The sequence below is a fragment of the Ursus americanus genome, chromosome 18 (assembly GCF_024610735.1).
Source record: "Ursus americanus isolate L20-20 chromosome 18, mUrsAme1.1.p, whole genome shotgun sequence".
Classification (NCBI taxonomy): Eukaryota; Metazoa; Chordata; class Mammalia; order Carnivora; family Ursidae; genus Ursus; species Ursus americanus.
In genome coordinates, this window is record NC_142144.1 from 51,856,278 (window position 1) to 51,874,870 (window position 18,593).

At 44.3% G+C, this 18,593-nt stretch overlaps 1 long non-coding RNA gene across 2 annotated transcripts in view; it reads right to left on the reverse strand.

The window, feature by feature from the left end:
• Window positions 1-2,852: 2,852 nt before the first annotated feature.
• The window catches only part of LOC123781335 (uncharacterized), a 50,952-nt gene continuing 35,211 nt past the window's right edge, over window positions 2,853-18,593 (reverse strand). Inside the window, exons 2-4 of one of the 2 annotated variants that reach the window (XR_015727506.1) lie at window positions 14,397-14,536; window positions 8,585-9,201; window positions 2,853-4,127 (exon numbers count right to left, since the gene is read on the reverse strand). This is a non-coding gene — a long non-coding RNA (uncharacterized LOC123781335). The remainder of the gene's footprint in view (window positions 4,128-8,584; window positions 9,202-14,396; window positions 14,537-18,593) is intronic. The other variant, XR_015727505.1, reaches the window with a different exon arrangement.

Below are 18,593 nucleotides of genomic sequence, written 5' to 3' on the forward strand. Positions count from 1 at the left end.
GAGCCCATGCTCTGTTAAAGGGGGCAGCTTCTCCAAATTGAGGAGAAATGTGGGACCCGGGTAGTCAGATCTTCTGATTCCTTAGGAGAAAATAAAACCCTGTGTCCTTATATAAAATCTCCCAATTAAATTGTCACCTCATTCAAACACTGTAAGGGGTAAACAACATGCTTTGCGGTTCAGATCTGGCCTAGGTGCCCCAAATTTGCAACCTTTCCCGTTCCTGAGACAGAGGAGAGGACTAGTGTTGGAGTGACTTACCCACAGGTCACGCAAGCGCTCTAATGGCAGGGTCAGAACTAGAACCTAGGGCCCCTGACTTTCCGTCCAGTGAGAGCCGACTTTCTTTAAAACAGGCTCTATACACCATGGAACACCCTTCAAGAGAGCTCTGTAAACTGCATGACCTATTAAGTAGGAGCTTAGATGCGTTTAGTATGACAGTCGTTTACGTTACTGTGTCCGGCAGACAAAGGGAAAGCTCATCTCCGAAGGCCGACACACAAAGATAGAAGCAAGGGCAGAAGTTCCAGAGATAACAGCCTTGCACAACTGCGACAAACGGTTGGTCCTCTGGCTGCTTGGAAATCACTTTTTAAGCAAAGACCTCGACAGAACTCCAAGCAGGGTTTTAAAACAGCTCCATGGTAGGGTGCACCCTGGCAGGGTGAGAAAGCATCCTGGTCTGAAGAAACGCCACTCTTAGGGGTCATCTGAGTTTAACGGATCTCTAGTTTCATGTGATCCTGAGACCAATGTGCTCTTTCATAGCTATTCCTTACCTTTGTTATTAAACAAGGTTGTGCCCAGGGTGAAGTCAAGTGTTTATAAAATACATTTGTTCGTACACTGATCGCGATGAGCGCTGAGTAATGTACAAAAATGTTGAGTCACTATATTGTGCGCCTGAAACGAATATAACACTCTATGTTAACTATACTGCAGTTAAAATTTAAAAGACTTAATGAAAAAAGAATAGAGAACCTCAAAAAACAGATTTGTTCATAGATTAATTCACATTTATTCAGGACCTGCTACAGGCTAGACCAAAATTCCCAAACAAACTGTGATTCACTTAATTTTCAAAAAAGCCATGTGTTCTTTTTCCTTAAATAGAAAAAAACTGGGGGCCCCTGGGTGGCTCAGTTGGCTAAGCATCAGACTCGGTTATGATCTCACGGGTGGTGAGATAGAGCCCCACGATGGGCTCCACACTCAGTCTGCTTGAAGATTCTCTGCCTCTGCCCCTCCCCCCACACACATATGCACTCTCTCTCCCTCTCTCTCTCAAATAAATAAATAAATCTTTTTTAAAGACTCTATTTATTTATTAGAGAGAGAAAGCATGCATGCCCGAGAGTGAGAGAGAAAGAGAGAGAGAGCAGGAGCAGGGGCAGAAGGAGAGGAAGAAGCAGACTCCCTGCTAAGCAGGGAGTCCTATGGAGGGCTCGATCCCAGGACCCTGGGATTGTGATGTGAGCTGAAAGCAGACGCTTAACTGACTGAACCACCCAGGTGCCCCCCAAATAAATAAATCTTAAAAAAAAAAAGAAAAAGAGAAAAAACTGAACTATTGTTCAGTGTTGAGATTGTGGTTATATCAATGAATTAAGTAGCCCTTGACCTTAAGACTCCATGGACCATTAATACATATAGAACTAAATAAACTTAAAATAAAAATGATGGGAATGCTATGATAAAAGCAGAGGGGGAGCCATTAATTTTCGTTGGGTCACGCGCAGAGGTGAAGAGGACCTCACCCCGGATGTGATGTTGAGTTGAGCCTTGTAGAATGAGCAGGACTTTCCAAGGGCAAAAAGGAGTAGAAGGTCATTATGGGCAGAAGCAGCAGCTGGGAGATAGGCACAAAGTCCTAAAGTGTGTTGGGTGTTTGGGGAATGAGGAGTGGTGCAGTCCAGCTAAAGCCAAGGACACATGAGGAGAGTGGCGGGAAAATCTGACTGGGCTTGGTTTTGAATACACGATTACGTAGTAGGGAGCAGAGCCTCTGTGAGCAGAGCCACCTTCACTGAACGTGAAGGAGCACGGCTGGAGGTCTCAGAGCAGGAGAGCGTCTGATCTGCTCTGTGTTGTAGGAGGATAATTTTGCCTTCAAAAGGCTGGTGAGGGCCAATGTTCATAGCAGCGCTGTCCACAATAGCTAAATCGTGGAAGGAGCCGAGATGCCCTTCAACAGATGACTGGATTAGGAGGTTGTAGTCCATATATACAATGGAATATTACTCAGCTATCAGAAAAAATGAATTCTCAACATTTGCTGCAACATGGACGGCACTGGAGGAGATAATGCTAAGTGAAATAAGTCAAGCAGAGAAAACAATTATCATATGATTTCTCTCATCTATGGAACATAAGAGCTAGGATGATCGGTAGGGGAAGAAAGGGATACAGAAAGGGGGGTAAACAGAAGGGGGAATGAAGCATGAGAACTATGGACTCTGAGAAACAGACTGAGGGCTTCAGAGGGGAGGGGGGTGGGGGAATGGGATAGGCTGGTGATGGGTAGTAAGGAGGGCACGTATTGCATGGTGCACTGGGTGTTATACGCAACTAATGAATCATGGAGCCTTACATCGGAAACCGGGGATGTACTGTATGGTGACTAACATAATATAATAAAAAATCATTTTAAAAAATAAATAAATAAAAGGCTGGTGAGGGAAGGGACAATAAGAAGGTCAATTAGGAAGCTCTCCAAACTCCTGAAGTACTGAATGAGAGTAGCAGCTGAGACAAAAAGGAAAAGCCAGATTTGAAAACCTTTTTTGTTTGAGGTAGAAACAATAAAGCTTGGTGACCAGTTCGATAAGGAAAATGGAAGAGGCACAGACTGAGTGCAACACCTTTAATGGGCAGATAAAAATGCTGTCTATCAGGATCTAGGGGGAAGCAGGGCTTTCGGAGGGTGAGGTGAGAGAAGGGGGGTGTTGGTTGATGAGGTGGAGCTTGGAGATATTCAAGTGAAGTGCCTTCAGAAGACTCTGATCTCATATGAGATTTTTAACACTCAATAAAGTTTTATGTGTTTAAAAAAAATAGAAGGCTCTGGTAGGTGAACCTTACCAAGAAAGCTTAAAAAATGAACTGGGCCCAAGAGGGAAGGTGATCAGCGAAGAGCTTGACCCATGTAGAAATGCTCTGAAAATGACCTTTATATGATACAGACAGAATCTACTTATACGGAGAACCCCAACTTATGATAATTAAATAATTCGAAAGCTAGTAGCAAAAGAAAACACAAAACACCACTTCATCCGGCTTCCACGTCATTTTCTTTTGGGGAAAAAAAGGGAAAACAACAAACTTGGGAGATGATTAAAGGTGCACTGGGCTTAGAACCCTGCAGACACAGATCTGAATCCTGGTCATGTTATTTACCAGGTGTTTGACTTTGGACAAGTAATTATTTAATCCCTCTTGGCAAGACACTTTATGCGCTTTGAGGCAGACCCTATTCTGGGGACTGGGAATATAATGATAAATAAACCCTGCCCTCAAAAAAAAAAAAAAAAAGAGCTTAAACGATCATCTTGAAAAAAAACTTGAAGGTTGCAACGAGACACTACCGTCTAGCAGTCAGCACAGCGCACGACACAGAGAATGCTATGAACCTGTCGTTTTCTAAGTGCCAAGCACTTTCTGGTCATTAGCTCATTTAATTCTTCCACCAAAACTATGAGGCAGAGATCAATGTTGTTCTATTATGCAACTGGAGAAGCTAAGCTTCGGCGCCTTGCCCAGGTTCATGGGGAACAAACCAAGACTTCTCTGACTCCCCAAATGTTGCTCTTCATTTTTCCTTTGTCAGATGCGCGATGTAGGCAAGAGCCTTCTCTCTTAACGTCCGAAGATATGAGTAAATGAACTAGAAGTTCTCATCCAAGGAAGTGCCAGTTAAGATGCCATATTAACATGAGGATAATCCAAACTGAAACTAGTCAAGATAGCACTGGTATAAATTTCTTCTAATGATATTCCGAAGGACTGAACCAGGGATGATGTCCTGCCAACGCTCTTCGACAGCGCCTACATTGGCCAAAGGCCCCACAGTCGTACAGGGTGGCCCTGGCTCTGGGTACAAAATTGGTTCCTCCCTCAAATCATTTCTGGAAATGGGTAGGAAAAAAAAGAATTAGTGAGTCAATAACTCACGATTAAAAGCATTCTGGAGGTAATCTGCACCTTTAAATAATGGAATACCACTGCTTAGAAGTCATTCTGGAGTGAGAATCTTTGCCACTCGACTCCCTTTTTATGTCTTCTTTGCTCTCACTCTGAATCGCCCTCTTCATTTCGACCACACTGGCCCTATTACGTTGTCTTCCTGTCTCCCCAGGATAGCCCTCAGCCACTTGTCCCCCACCTCCTTGCTCATGCTACCATGATTGCTCCAAGCCTCGAACCCATCCAGTAGCTCCCATCACCAAAAAATATACCCACGTTCATGTAAGAACACAGGTCACTTACAACCTTTTGGCCTTCATTCTCAATGCACAGAACTTCGACGTCTCAAAGATGCCCTGCTCTTCACACCTCTGATTCTCTGTGCTTCCTGGTCCCTCTGCTTGGGCTGCCCTTCCCCAAGCTCATCTGATAACCTCTTATTCATCTTTAAACACACAGTCCAAGAGTCATCCTCTCTGAGAAAGCTTTCAGTCCCTTTCCATGTTCTAGTTTTTGTGTCCCACAACATTCTGTTTATTACGGAATCTGTCACTCTCAGATTTTACTCATTAATGTGTTGATTTCCCCCTTGAAAGAAGGCACATCAGCCTCTATAACTTTGCAGCTTCATACCCAGGAAGGCCCCGGTATGTAGTAAGAGCTCAGTAAATACTGTTGTATTAAATAGAACTGAATCTAGGGGCGCCTGGGTGGCACAGTCGTTAAGCGTCTGCCTTCAGCTCAGGGCGTGATCCCAGCGTTCTGGGATCAAGCCCCACATCAGGCTCCTCCGCTGGGAGCCTGCTTCTTCCTCTCCCACTCCCCCTGCTTGTGTTCCCTCTCTCGCTCGTTGTCTCTCTGTCAAATAAATAAATAAAATCTTAAAAAAAAAAAAAACTGAATCCAATCGTCATCTTCATGGTCATCACCCCCTGGTTAGTGGGCTCTCACAGGACTGTAACCTGTTGGTAGATGCTACATTTCATGCTTAGCGTGGTGGCAGCTGAGATGACCAAACTCTGCTGCTTCTGGCGTGAAGAAAAGAGGGCCTCTCAAAAATGGGAGGTAAACACGAAAAGCTAGAGGAGCCTGAAATGTGCTCATTTTATCACTCTTGGAGGCCAAACATTGGGATTTTAGTGCAGGCCAGGCCACTTATCTTACAGGGTTCTGACCAGTTTTCTGAGAAAAATAAAAGAAACGAGTAAAATGAAAATCTGTGGTCAGAAGGTTACAGAAAGGAAAGGCACACATTTCTGCTAGGGAATAGGAAGTGGTCTTGTCTTCCGCAGCGGGGCTGTCTAATAAATCTGGAGAGTTTTATTGACTTCATAGGCGCAAGAATAACCACCCGGAGAAGACATCGGGTTTCACTTATTTTTTTGGAAAGTAATTTTTCACAGACGCGAGATTAAAAGAAAGTGGTCGCACGGGCCTCGGCTGTGGTGGTGTGCCTTCTGGTGTGCGTAATGCAACTGGATCTCAGTTCTGGGACAATGCCCAGTCTCAGAGGCCTAAAGCCTCTGGTGAAAGCAATGAGGACAGAGTGTTGCCAAAATTTTATGTACGCAACTGTAGATCAATTGTCTTAGTGCAAGGATAGACTTTGATCAAGAGCGTCTGGAGGGAGGGGTTTCATTAACCGCTGTTTTCAACTCTTAATTCTATGGCTTTTACGTCTACTTGTTCCTAAGTCTACCACAGACCCTGAATGGCCCTGACACAGGGAAGCCCCTCCCCAAGCCCACGTCTGGCTCTCAGACAGCAGCAGTGACTGGCATGGAAGGAGTTCTTGGGTAGAAAAGATACACAGTTTAGAAGGCTTTGCTCCTCACTCCCTGATTTTTGGTCTCATGTTAGACATATTCAAAAAGGAAAATGCTTGAAGCTCTCCCCGTCCTGCCTCACGTCTGGGATTCATTAGGAAAACTTGAAACCGTCCCCTACACAAAGACAAGCGCTCCTGAGCGAAGGGTTCATAAGGGTCTATGTTTGTTGGATGAGTTCTTCCGTTTAAAAGCGTCTGGCCAAGAATAGAAAATTCAGCCAGTTTTAGAAGGCTTAAGGGTCCACTTCTGAACTCCTTTCAATTGTCCTCGTCATCATGGAAGAGATGGCAACTAAGTAAGGTTTCTAACAGTTGGCAACTTTCGTGTTCAATTCTCGGGGTGAACCTGTGGGCAACTTCACCCACAGAGCAAGGAAAACTTTTCTTCACAATATCCTATTTCTTTCATAAATCAAGAGCAAGGCGGATAGAGGAGCCATGATCTTGGCCAGCTGGGTGGCAGGTGGCGCCACCTGGTGTGTGGGAAGCCAGTTATCCTCAGAGTCGTCAGAGCCCCCAGCACCTCCAGCAACGTGTACTGGGATCTGAGAGTAAGATCACTGGACTCAGAAGCAGGAAATCAGTCAAATTGAAAACCACTCCATCTGAAATAGCCCCTTATTGTATAGATGCAAAAGTAAATGGGTGGTTTTGAGATGTAAGCAACAGAATCCTAAGATTTTCCTTTGAAAATCTTAGATAATAGATTAGCAAGCATTTATTGGGTCCTTGGCATGTGCGGGGCACTGGGCTAAGCACTGTACGTGTATAGTATCACTTAATTTAATCTTCACTACTCTTAAATAGGCACTGTTCTCACGGGCAGTTAGGATTGGAATACCATGAACCTTTAACTGCTGGCTGCCTTCCTCTTCCACCACCCTCTTCTGTCTCCCTAAAGCAACCCCAAAGCTCTGTGGAGCAGTTTCGAAATCTTTCGACTAGATAACCCCTAAAGTTTTATCCCATCTAAAGCCCAGTGATCCTAATTCTGGGGCTGTAAACCGTAGTAATCCTCAAAGCAAGTTCATGAGGTCTGGATATTGGCAAACCTGGCTCTTCTTTAATGGCCCATTCAAAGGCACTTTTCACATACCTTTAGAGAATAGATTTTTCAAGTTGCTTTGCATCAATAAACGTAAAGATGAAATCAAGGAATTTTGCAGATGTAAACATACTGACGCTCTGAGATTAAGTATGTTGTTTACATTAAAACAGCAGTGCTAGGGGCAGGACCGATTTCTGTTTCTTGAATAGTTAAGTTATTAAGTGTTCTATAACTAACACATTTGCTTATACACTCAACGACAAATTATCTCTGAAAAATCCAGCTAGATACAAGCATTAGGTGTTGGCATTTTTACCTCTCACATTAGCTAGATGTCTGTCTGGGTATCGGCTCGCTCAGAGCAGGGGTTTCATCAAGGAAAGGGGGAGACTTTTGATGTCTTTGTTAGCTTTTCACAAAGGCAAAAACTCCACAGGCTGAACCTCTTAACTCCTAACTCACATCAGACATCCCTAAATTGCATGGTTTTAGTGTTGCTAAGGGGGGTGGGGAAACAGGCTCCTTCTTACAGTGTGGTTGAAGGTGTAAATCGGCATAAAATTATTGGAGGGCAATTTGGCAATAGCTATTAAAAATGAAATGCTCATACCCTTTGACCCAATAATAACTCACCTTCTGGGAATTCATCATAGAGAAATACTCCTACAACGGCTCAAAGATGTAAGTGTAAAATGATGTTTGCAAGAATATTTGGTACAGGGAAAACTGGAAAGAACCCAAATGTGCATTAGCAGGCAATTGGTTAAAGATAGTACAGTCCGGCTCTACGGTACAATACCATGGAGCCGTTAAAAAGAAAATTAAAAAGCAGCTCACTTTTTTCAGACTGGCATAGAGAGATGTCTAGGACATATTGCTAGGTGGAAAATAGCATGCTTCAAAGTTGAACTGTAATCCCATTTTTTGTAAAATAATAAATGAAATTTTAATATACGCCTTGAAAAAAATGTTAACTGGTTTTCTCAGCTGTGTGGGATTATGGAAGATTTTCACTTTCAATGCTATGTATTACTATAATGTTTCAAGTTATTTATATATGTGTATATGTATATTTATAGAGATATGCCATTACTTTTGTAATCAGAAAAAAATAAATGTTTCTGTAGCTTGGTCCCTTGAGAGCCCTGTTACAAAAGTGCAGAAGGCTAGTCCAAACCCATTAACTCTACCGGAAAACAAAACTTTGCTGAAATTGGAACGGGGATGTCGCTTAACCAAAGGGAGGCCACTCATGGAAACTCCTCTGGCCTTTAGAGTCTACAAGCCATTGTGATAATGAGCCCACAAAGAAATGTTCTTTTCAAGGGGAGCTAAGGAGAATACATTCAAAATGCAGCCGGTTTTTGAACCAGCGCTGTAGTTGAGAAGACGTCTGAGGACCAGAGACTCTAAGAGGTCTCCTCTTCAACGGTGATTTGGGGGTCGGGGGTGTCATTAAAGTTGAAGAAGAGTTTGTGTTTAATTTTGACACTTTTGCCAAACTAAGACGTGGTGTGACTTACCTAGCTCAGGGGCCGATTCCTACTGTGGCGATGGTGGCTGGGGGGAGGGCTATGGCTTATACAATTAAGGCGACGCTTCATGACAAAGACGAAAATTACAAATACTAAAACTAGGTACAGCACTTCCGAAGCAGCCCCTGAAAAGGACAGGCCCTTAAGCTAAGCTTAATTAGCTTCCCAGAGATCTGCCCTGTCTGACTCAGAGTTCTTAAACCAAGATAACAGGGGAGAGAGTAACGGGAACACTTCCTTTCCTTTAAGAATTATCCTGCCAAAGAGAAGTTTCGGTGTCCCACGTGAAAGCTACAGGCGGCACCCCAGAGCCGTGGGAGACTGTGCGATCTCTATTCGTTGGGGGGGTACTCGAGTTTCTGTGGGTGTTCAGGCTCCGAAGACACTGTACTTGTTGACAATGGCAGACGCCCAGGTCCTGATGCTCGTAAAACCATGGCAGTCGGAGTTGGAAAAGACGGATTAGGTCATCAATCCAGACTGAGGTCCAAGGCAGGATGGTTCCCTATTGTAGTCATTCCAAGCCTTTGTCCAGGCGGCTTGGAAATGTCTGGAGGGCCTCACTCTTAGAAGGCTGTTCCTCTCTTCTGGTTACTGGGCCAGTGCTGAGGTGTTTGATGGAAAAAAAAAAAAAAACAGTTTAGAGTTGGAGCCACACAAGTACTTAATTACATCCATTCACCTAGATTTCTATCAGTGTTTTCCACATGAAGAAAACGATTTAGTGTAAAGAAACTCTTGTGTCTCTGGCATACAGTTGCCATCAGGGAACAAATCACTGATTTTTTCCGGTTCCTTGTGTTTCAACTTTGGTGGTGAGTTTGTTCTTAGCCTTAGGAGAAAAGCTAACTTGCTTGGGTTCTCCTTAGCCGGCACTACCAAGAAAGAGTAATATTGAAAAGCTGCTTTTGTTAATAGGAAGTGACTTCCTAAACACTCTTTTGGGTCTGTTTACCTGTCCTTGGTGAACTTAGTGTGTTCCCAATTTTTATTTTGGGCTTTTATGGGGCTATAAAAATGGGGACTCTGAAAGCTAAGTTTTTACTTGTCATGTTTTCCTTGCAGTCCGTATTGATAATGCTACTCATCTCCCAAAAGATTTTGGTGGCTATTTTTTTGTAAAAAAGAGAGGATTGTTCTAGACTAGAAGGAGAGTCCAATCCTTGACTTGAATTGTTATTGACTGATTAACGTCTGCTGGATGTCCTAGTGAAATCTCTGCTCCCTAGGCCTCACGTGTGTGATTGTGTGTGTGTGGTCGGCTTGTTTGTTCTGTCTGTGTTTGGCCGTTTATGGGTTTATTTGTTGTTGCTGTTTGCCTTGAAAATACTTAGAACAATTCTTTCTTTGATAAGTAATGCCATTAGCAAATGTAAAGTGCTAAACAATAATATAATATTTGGACATTGGCATTTGATAGTTCATCTCGATTTTAAGTCAAGACAAGTAGGCATTAGTTTATTGATGTTAGTGCCTTATTATTAGTAAGGGGCTCTTTTAGCAACAAGCAACCCTCAGGAACCTCTTTTTTTTTTTTTTTTTTTGTTCCCAAAGATGGGCTTTCAGTTTATCAACTACCAAGAAACTAACGGAAAGGTTCTGTGCTGGGCTGGGCGTGGAGCCTGCTTGAGATTCTCTCTCTCCCTCTGCCTCTGCCCCTCCCCCCCTCAAAATATATAAATGGATAATAAATAAATAAACGTAAAATAAATATTTAAAAAAGAAACTAACCACAAATGCTATCTGAGTTAAACTTAGGTTGAGTTTAATTAGATTTAAAAAGTTGACTAGGAACTAATCCAAAACAAAAAATGTGCTCATCAAAAAAAAAAAAAAAAGGCTATTTGAAAAGGTATAGGAAAGAAATAGAATTATGGGGCAATATTAATTTTAAATCTCCTGAACTGAAAAAGTAAAGGTAGAAATGCTAGATGTTAAAAGATATTCTTTATTTTAAAAATATTCCATAGAGTATGTCTATCTCTGGAATTTTCTGTGACACCCTCCTTTCAGAAATGTGCCTATCCCTGCTAACAAATTACTAAGATACTGGAAAATAAAAATTCCTGAGAAGAACGAAATTACCAAAGGTACATTGTCATTGGAAATCACTAGAAGAAGGGCGCCTACGTGGCTCAGTCGGTTAAGCGTCTGCCTTTGGATCAGGTCATGATCCCAGGGTCCTGGATTGAGCCCTGGGTCGGCTCCCTGCTCAGCAGGAACTTTGCTTCTCCTTTAGCTTCTCTCCCCTGGCTCTCTCCCTCTCTGTCAAATAAATAAATAAAATCTTAAAAAAAGAAAAAAGAAAGAAAATCACTAGAATATTTTCCCAACCCAAAGCCATTCAATTTGCCAAAAGTTTTTTTTATGATTTGTGAATGTACTTAAATGTAATCTCATAAAGAAGTTAAAATATTTTAACTGTGCATTAAACAAATTCTCTTTGGGAAAAATAATGAAATTATATGAATTTAGTACTGTCCAGAAAAATATGGGCTATGTAATGAAAAGTTAATACCGCTGGTGACCTCAGTAATGCGAGCTATCCTAAACTCCTTATTGGCAAATAAGTTGTAAGCTCTTAAATGTATGGATTTCTGTCCTGAATAGAACACTTTAAACATGGTTGGGTACCATAAGTGTTTCTGGAACAAGTGAACATGATTGAATTCAGGTAGACGTCAGATTGTTCCCTGTTTGATATATGTTTCCCTGACTGTCTTTGTTATTAGGCCTGATTTCAATAGTAACTGATCAAATAAAAGCAATTGTATGTATTTACAACCCTGTCAGCACAAGCGAACCCTTTCCAATGTTCTCTGAAAGGTCACAGGTGTATATTGGTTAGGAACTTGGTTTAAAAAAATTAATTAATTTGTGTAACAGAGAATTCCAGTAGTAGACTAGATCCAGCTTCTCAAACAGCATGGTCCGGAATGTCTCTCTCTCTCTAGATCCCAACTTGGTGGCTTTCTGTGCTGTGTTCAATTCCTAGGCAGCTGTCATGGCAAAGATGGCACCATTTGGCAACTCCTAAGTAGGAGATTGTTTTTTTGGCAATAGAAGCTGACCTCCTGTTGTCCTGACTGGGGTGACATGCCCATCCCTGACCCTACAACAGTACGCCAGTGGTGTGTGGGTATGTTAGTTTTCTGTGGCTGCCATCACAGTTCACCACAGGCGGGATGGCTTACTAACAGAAATGTTTTCTTTCATATTTCTGGAGGCCAGCGATCCAAAGTCAAGGTGTCAGCAGGGCTGGGTTCCCTCTAGAGGCTCCAGGGCGAGATTCTGTTTCTTGCCTCTTCCAGTTTCTGGTAGCTTCAGGCATTCCTTGGCTTGTGGTTGTATCACTTCACTCAATCTCTGTAGTCTCACTGCCTCCTTGTCCTATCTGTGTGTCTCCTCTGTGTGTCCGTGTCGAACTCCCTCTGCCTCATCTTACAAGGACACACGTGATTGTATGTGGGGCTTCCTAGGATAATCCAGGATGATCCTACCTCAAGAGCCTCAACGTAAACGCAGCTGCAAAGATCCTTTTCCCAAAGTCATATTCACAAACACCTGGGATTTGGACACAAACATCTTTGGGGGGAGGAGCAGGGGCACTCTTTACCCCACTACAGCTGGTAAATGATTAACAATCTCCTTGACGAAAAAGGAGAAGCCCCAACATATGGCATTGACCTAGTTGTGTGGCATTAATAGTACGAATGGTCAATTTCAAGCTGCCAACAGGAAGTCATCGAACCACGGAGTTGGGAAGAGAGGCACAGGAAGGCACTTCAATCGTGCATATCCGACAGATGTAAGGAACCTCGGGGGCATGGATAATCGTAACATGTATTCAAATCATTAGGAGGTGAGGAGTTTTGAGTGCCTAATAACTCTGTTCTAAATATCACTTATTTAATTATAAATGTATATACTTTAAATTTTAATAGTGATCACATTTAACAACTGGCTCGCAACATTTCTAGAAATTTTCCAGTTGGTTCGAATAAGCTGGAATGAGGCTGCTCCAACACGCCACTGGCTAAAATGTGCTGATCCATCGGGACTAACTCATAGAGCCCGAGGTGCGGGGTCAGCACTATTCAAAACCCATGAACTGAAAATAAGGTGGATGGTTCTTTAAGAGAAAGTTGGGGAGCTATGACGTAAAAGAGGGGAAAGGAGTATCAGGAAGACAAAAACAACAAAGCCACTTCAGTATCCTTTAAATATATTTTAATGATTTCGGGCCAAGGAAAAATGTTTCAGCGAAGTTCAAAGGCGTTCCAGGTACAAGTATTGTGGCTATACTTGGATCTGCCAGTTCTACCCAAGGGAAAATCACTATTTTTCACGTTGTCACTTTACTTAGCTCATAAAATCTGTTTTTAAGCCTAGATACATGTGTCTGGAAAGAGACAGAAACGAATGGTCTTTTTAAAAGTATCATTTCTTGGGGTGCCTTGGTGGTTGAGCTGGTTATGTGTCCAACTCTTGGCTTCGCCTCAGGTCCTGACCTCGTAGGGTGATGGAATCAAGCCACCGCTTCGGGCTCCCCACTGATCATGGCGTCTGCTTCACATTCTCTCTCCTACCCCTTCCCTCTCCCCCTGCAAGTTCTCTGTCTCTTTCTCTCTCAGATAAATAAATAAATAAAATCTTTTTTAAAAAGTATTTCTTTAAAAAAATTGATCAGCTTTATTGAAATATAATTTGCACACCATGCAATTCACCATTTAAAGTGCAAAGTTCAGTATTTTCTGATACATCCCCAGAGTTGCTCATTCCCCACCACAATTAATTTTAGGAGATTTTCACCACCTTAAAAAGAAACTACCGTAGTGCTGTCATCTTCCAATGCCCCGACTCTGACCCCCAGCCCTCGGCAACGACGTGTCTATTTTCTGTCTCTGTAGGACTGTTTATTCTAGGAATTTCATACAAATGAAATCATATGATACATGCTCCTTTGTGACTGGCATCATATTTTAAAGTTCATCAGTGTAGCACGTAGCAAAATCCGATACCATATTTTTATTGCCAGATAGTATTTCGTCGTGTGGCTACGTCACATTTTCGTTTATCCATTCATTAGTTGATGGACACATGGATTGGTTCCCCTTTTGGGCTACTATGAATAATGCTCCTGCAAAATTTTCGGACAAGGTTTTATGTGGACATAGATTTCATTTCTCTGAAACTAATGGTCTTTTCGGTTAAAATGTTTAGCAAGGTTTCTTATCTTCCACATGTTTAAGGGCGCTGTCATTTAGGAATTAGGTCAGAAATGCCACATATAGGGGCGCCTGGGTGGCATAGCGGTTAAGCGTCTGCCTTCGGCTCAGGGCGTGATCCCGGCGTTATGGGATCGAGCCCCACATCAGGCTCCTCCGCTGGGAGCCTGATTCTTCCTCTCCCACTCCCCTGCTTGTGTTCCCTCTCTTGCTGGCTGTCTCTCTCTCTCTGTCAAATAAATAAATAAAATCTTAAAAAAAAAAAAAAAAAGAAATGCCACATATAGAAGTTCAATCCTCTTACATATTGGGTCAGTATCTCTAACCCCTTCAGAATCTGAGAACTGGCTCAGCCCAAAGGAGGGGTCCTACTTATACACTTCAGGGAAGAGGAGGGCAGTGTTTGTCAGGAGGAGGAGCTGGCTCAGGGCGCACTGTGTAGGTGTGGCTGGATTCCCCCTGCTGTACGAAGTCCTGGCCTGCCCACAAGAAGCCACACTTAGTCCGTCACAGTGCTCCTTCAGGGGCTCTCCCGATGCAAAGTATAAAGAATAATAAAAATAAAACCTTACTCTGATCTGGAAATCAGATTCACGAGGTTTGGGAAACTTTCAAGAAAGAGGGGGCATTTTAGTTTCACTGTTAGAGGCCAGGAGAGAGTTTCGTTTTCTCTCTTGCACGATGGGAGAGTTCTTCGGTATGTCCTGCAAACCTGCCATGGGGGGAAGAAAAACAAAGCTCTATACTAATTTATATAGCAACTTCCTTCCAAGAAATTCAGTGTCTCAAACAGTCTTTCACTCCTTCCCCTTGGGGAGTTTGCATAAATGTGCATTAGAAATTACTTCTTTTAAAATGTACCCTCTCCAGTTAGCCAGAACTGGGCAGAAAGAGAACCAGAAAAGCGGACCTCCTGACCAAACATTCTACTGTAATATTTTCAGGGAGCTTCTATACATCAACGCTTCTCCTTAAAAACAGGATCTCTCCATAATATCCCCATGACTCTACTCACTGATGGCTACATGCCTTTCACCGGGGGCAAAACTTCCCCTTCCACATTAGAAGCAACTGGTATGGCGTGCCCCAGGAAATGGAAGTGGATTATTGACTTACAAGTAAGGGCTCGGGTCTGCCTCACAACAGGCAGGGTTTCCCTCCAGCAGCTCAAGGCTCCTAATGCAGCCCAACTGAGAACCGCCCAAGAATCCTGGGACCGACTTGCTCCAAAGCAAGAGTCCTGCCCACAAACCGCGGGCACAAAACCGGAGTCTAGCCCATCCTCGCTCAGTGTTGTTACTTGCTGTCTCTCCATGTTGCCTTGACACGAGGCTGCAGCAGCCCTCAGAGTCCTGCTCAGACTGGGGGATAAGTATCCTCCGTTCAGTCTCCAGAGCCCAACTCCAGTGCCCGGATGGGTGATGACTCTGGGGACGCCTCCAGCCCCAGCCACGTGCAGGACCCAACCCAGCCCTCCCCTGCAAACCAACCCTCCGGTTCCTCGTGTTGGGCCTTTCCTCAACATATGTTCTTATTGTGACGTTCTCACTGCCCGTCCCTGAGGGGGGGAAAAAGAAATCTTGGTCAGGGCCCCACCAGCTCACGCAAAATCTCAGGGAATCACATCCACAGAATATCTGTGCCTTTCCTCCCACCCCAGAAAATCTCTGGGCGCCATCATTTCATTCCTAGGGATTCTCAGAGAATGGAAGGTCTTAATCCAGTTGGTGACAGAAAGTCCATGCGAGCGTCCCATGCTACATCCAGCCTCAGACATGTTTTGTTTTGGCGCCCATACTCTGAACCAGCACTTTATTTTCCATTTGTGTCAGTTGTCAGCAAGGGCTAACTACATAGTTCATAGGACCCAGTGCAACAAGAAAGTGCAGGCCCCTTGCTCAAAATGAAAGAATTTCCAGACAGCCACAGCAGAACATTAAACCAAGTACGGAGGCCCTTCTTGGACCAAGGATGGGGTGCTGCACGACTGCACACTGTTCACGAAGCTAGCCCTGCTCCCAACATTGAAGATTCTAAACCTCTATCCAAAACTGGTAACTCCAGGTCCACATCCCTCAACGGATCCCCAGAATTGGGGGGATCGCACCAGGCCGTGACTTGTATTCATTTGCTAGGCCTACCATGACAAAGTGCCATGGACCGAGTGGCCCAAATTTATTTTCTCACAATACCGGAGGCTAGAAGTGTGAGAACGAGGTGTCAGCAGAAGTGCTTCTTCCTAAGGCTTCACTCCTCAGCTCGCCCGCTCAGGGATGGCGGCCTTCTTGGTGTTTCTTCATACTGGCTTCCCACTGTACTTGTCTGTGTCCTAACCTCCTCTTCTGATAAGGACTTCCCCGGTCACACCGGACTAGCACTACCCTAATGACCTCCTTTTAGCTTAGTCACACCTTTAAAGGCCCTATTTGTAAATACAGCCACTTTCTGAAGTATTGGGGGTTAGGCCTTCAACATATGAATTTTGGAGGTCAATTCAGCCCATGCCACAGCTGTTCACTTCAGAGGGGCACACAGCTCCAACTCTCTGCACTGGCCTGGGCCCAGCAGTTGCCATGGGTCCTCTTGTTTGTGCTGCTGTCCTTCCCCCTGGGCGCCCCTCCCCTACAGAGGGACCTGCTCCCCTAGTGTTGCATCCAGAGTAGTGACACCGTCTGTCACACGCCCACGGCTGCACACACCCTCCACGTCTGCAAGACAACTCAAGGGATCCTTCGCAGGGCTCCAACCAGTTTCTTAAAAACAAAACCCAAATGCAGACATCACGCAGAGATCGGAGTTTAAGTGCAGCGTAGAAAGAAGTCACCATGAGGTCTAACTGACTACTCATCCCAGTGATGAGACGTGTGGGTCTTAGGAGAGGGAACTCTCAGCCACTACATAATTTTTCCTGGGGCTGAGCCCACTAAAATCACGTGACCGTATAAGGGATGGCCCTACATTTCAGCGGAATCCCAACCGTACAGCCCCTTAGAGAGAGCACACTCTCAAATTGGTCTTTGTACCCTATTTGTAGAAATGTTAGCCAGATTATAGCTGAAAACTCTGCTAATTCTGGGGACGTTTTTGGTCTTGTGCCTGGAACTGTTGAAGCATATATTCACACCTACCACATGTAACACTCAGTAGCATAATTTCCAGCACGACACTTTCCTACTTTATTTTTAAAAGAAACAGAGCAGAGACTGAAGACCTGCTCACTCTGTTGCTTTTTGCAGGGGGCTCCATGAAAGGTGGAAGGGATGGCTTCTGTACTGAAACGAGGCGTATTTTGCCTTTTTTAAAGGAAAGGGGACACAAACACCTTTGCTCAGAATCAGGGAGCTCATGCTGAAACATAGAACATGTGTACCTGCATGCTAATAAAAATAAAAATCATACCCAATTTGCAAGGTTCTTGGAGAACAGTGCAGTAATTCATAAATCCTAATAGTGGAGCTTGGGAAAGCCGTTAAAAGCATGGTACTCTAATCCCTTTGTTTCTAAGACAAGGAAAGGGAGGTTCTAAAATGTTGAATTACTCGCCCCAGACCAACACTCCACCTCAAATGCAGGTCTTTTCTCTCAGGTCCGTGGACTTCCCACCTCACCAGGCTACTTCCAAGCAGTCATTGTCCTGTTGGCCTAAATTGCACCTAAAACAACAACAAAACCCTTCTCTCTCTCCAGCAGAGTCTCTATTTAGACTCCAGAGTCGAGAAAGCAAAGACGATTTCAACTTCAACTCCCTTAGCGAACGGAATAAAAGGCATCCGCCTGACCCGTGGACTTTTCCAGCGGGAGCGCGGGGCTCTCGGCCTCAGGTCTCCGCGGCAGCGAGCGGTGCTGACTGCCAGTCTGACACCAGGGGGCGCAGCATCCTTTGTCCTGACACAGGCACTGAAGGCAAGCCCTGAAGTCTGGCTGGGCCTCAAAAAAAATGACTTTCCCTCCTTTCTCGGTTTCACTCTGGAACCGGCTCACTCCCCAACCCCCCTCATTCATCTAAAAACCGGTTTTTTTTCCCCTTCCTCCTGGACGCTCAGACTATCCCTCTGTACTGTCTCAGACTTGTGCACGTTTCTAGAAGGGCTTCTCAGAGACACCAGACCCTTCCAGGCCGCTCCTCTTCTGCAAAGCCCTGGAGCCAGTGGCTACCGCCCCATCATTTGCTCTCACCTGGAGCCCCCCCACCCCAATTCAGGATTTTCCAGCAATTTTTCCAGACTGAAGAACAGAACTAGCTTTTCCTGAAAGCATGATCACATGCATCCTCTAAAATCCTTCTCCTTTCCACTCACAGAAATAGTAACGAACAAATGAAATGATTGGTTCTGGAAAGCTGGAGCGGCCCAACGTTCACCCTCACTGCCCTCTGTCCGCTCCTGAACATCTAACAGCAGCCTACCCGAAGGGACAGGCTGAAGCATCCTTTCAGCCACTTCTTACTGACCCACTGTGCACCCCAAGCACGTGCGTCCTTCTGCCCTCACCAACTTGGCTGTAAGTGTTCTCCAGCAGAGGAAATCCACTTCACATTCACCGATGTCTCGGATTCCAGAGGCTCAGTGTTCCCCTCTTTCACAGATAAATGAACATCCCTTACCACTTTAAGACACACTTCCGTACCTGCTAATATAGACACAACTCCCCCAAAATGTGAACCCCCGTATCCCACAGACAAACACACCCTTTTGCAAAGAACCCTAAACATTCACTCTTTTGAACTGAAGGGCCACAGGGTCCTACACCAAGCCTTTGAAAAGCAGCTG